Source organism: Macaca nemestrina, chromosome 5 (assembly GCF_043159975.1).
Source record: "Macaca nemestrina isolate mMacNem1 chromosome 5, mMacNem.hap1, whole genome shotgun sequence".
In the NCBI taxonomy this organism is placed as follows: Eukaryota; Metazoa; Chordata; class Mammalia; order Primates; family Cercopithecidae; genus Macaca; species Macaca nemestrina.
In genome coordinates this window covers 89,618,327-89,620,954 of record NC_092129.1, presented here as the reverse complement: position 1 = coordinate 89,620,954, position 2,628 = coordinate 89,618,327, and positions in this window count along the sequence as shown.

Here is a 2,628-nt window from a genome sequence, read left to right as displayed (position 1 = left end):
GATTTTTTAATTGCATAAGTTCTGAAATGGCTTAAAAATGGTGTAAGACACGAGTTGTAGCTGGATTCATAGAAGAGTGGTTTATTTCACCAAGAAATAAATAAAAATAAATAGGGCCTTTAGTATAGAGACAAATGCTACCTTCTTAGGCTCAATTGAAATATTGCAGAACCAAGAAAGGTAATTTAAAAGGCCTGGGCTTGAAATATTCTGCCTCTAGGAATTAAGTTTGCTCAGAAGTCAAGGAAGACTTGAGAGTGGCTTTTCAAAAGAAATTGGTTCAGCCTTCATCTCAGAACAGAAGCAGTAGAAACATGAAAATAAATCAAGAAAGACAGATTAATTAAACTGGAGGAAGAAAAATAATCCTCAGGAGAAAGGTTAAGCTCTGAGGAAATGGATTATGTGGATATCAAAGGAAACATAAGGTCTTGAAGGTCAGAATACATCAATAATGATGAGAATACAAAATAAACAATAGTGTTATATGATAATAAATTAATAATAAAGGAGCACTACACCCAGGTGTTGTGAGGATGAAATGAATTAATATATGGACAATCCTAGGAGCAGTGCCTGTACGTGGTAAATGCTCTACCTGGGTCATCTGGCGCCATTATTATCAGTGCTGTTAAGTTTAGAGAAGTAAATATATGGGCATAATAAGCAGAAGAAACTGTTAGACACCAGGGCAGAAAAGAGAATAAGGATACGTTAGTAGAAACGTCTCTCACTTCGGCCAAAAACAATGGAGAATTAAAGCTAGTCAAGGCTTCCGACATCCAAGAGCTGAGGAGCAGTGGTGCTCTGGGGAGCAGGGGCAGAGGTACTGGTCCTCACCAGACTCTCGGGGATTTCTATTCACAAATCTGAGGTGATTCTCCAGCTGAAACAATGAGGGATTGGAGGCAGCCATCTCTCCTGGGAGTGAGTCTTCCTAAGTGAAAGCAGTTTCATAGGAAGAGGGATCTAGGGATCATATCCCCTGTGGCCAATGACCCACAGGCCCACTCACGTGACAGAGCAATGCCATTCAGATGAATCCCACCCTCACTACATTCTGGGGGCCATAAACACCATTTTTGGTCTTAGCACTCTATTTTGTTGTTGTTGTGGTTACCCTAGCCTTTTGCCTTCATTTTCCTTACTTAGCTAATGGTTCTGCCTGTTGCACTCTAAACTCCACTGGGGCATCACCTGGGTCTGTCTTGTTCATTCCCAAATTTCTAACACTTAGCACAATGCCTAGCATATATTTGTTGAACAAATAAATACATGGGATAGCTACTGAAGATGCTAAAGAGTTTTCTTCAATTTCCTTTTGGTCCTGATCATTTCAAAGCACATAATTAAAAATATAATTATGCTTTGAAATTTTAAATTTATATTACTTTCCCATTCTTCCTATATATTGAATATAACCTTCATGTTCTAATGAGGGAGTAGTAAGTCAAAAACTCAGTTGCCTGCAGGGACACTGAGTTAACACAGATGACTAAAATAATCTGCCTAAAAAACTGTAGGGCCAAAACTATCTAGCTCCAAACCTAACACCTGACTAATTACATTTGTTCTTGGTTATGGTCACATTTTCCTACTTCATTTCATCTCTCTCTCTCCCTCTCTCTCTCTCTTTCAGACATTGTCTATAAAAGGATAGTAGAGACTAATGTCAAAATTATCCCCTTTTTTCAGACAGGACTTGCCTTTCTTCTGTCTGGCAAATAAGGTGAGGGGCCGAACGCCTGGTTCTAATAAGGAGTTGAGCTGACTCAGGACGGATACAGCTTTATAGAAAACCCAGCTCGCTTCATGTTGGAGATTGTGTTTGTTACAGGTCTCTCCTCTAGCAGGGCTTCATCTACTGAAGCCCCTGAAAACTGGAATAAATTTGCTTTTGCTTTTCTCTCCAGGCCCCATCCTTCCCAATCCTCAGCACTTAGCAGATATATGCATTTGTGGTTCCTCTAGATTCCAATCAGAGTCACCCCATTGTTAGGTTTGGCCAGGGAAGTGTGAGAGGAAATTATGTAAGCTAGTTCTCAGCAGAAGCTTGAAAAACCACTGAATGTTTCCATGCATATACTCTTTTCCCTCTGCCATGAGACTGGCATGTCTGTGTTCATTTCTTAGACCTGCCAGATAAGGTACCCACAAAACTGGAGCTCAAATAACATAAATTTATTGCCTCACAGTTCCAGAGCCTAGAAGTCCAAAATCAAGGTGTTCAAAGGATTGGTTATTTCTGAGGACTGTGAGGGAAAGATCTGTCCAGGCCTCTCTCCTTGGCTTGTGGATGGCTGTCTTCTCCCTGTGTCTCTGCACATCATCTCTCCTGTAAACCAAAAATAAAATTCTAAACCCCCAACCAACTGAATAGACCCTTCCTCTCGCCAAGGGCATTCCAAGTTAACCTAAAAAGCTAGTTCAGGTCATGATGGGAAACAGAGGTAAGATGTGCCTCATTATACCTTCCTTCCGTTGGAATTTAGGCACAGCTGACCAGCATTAACATCAACACAGACCTGAAGACTGATGAAACAGACTTTTGTAGCAATAAGACCCCAAATTCCAGCCTGACTCTAGGGTCACATCACATGACAGATCACTGGTACACCCTAAAAGAAA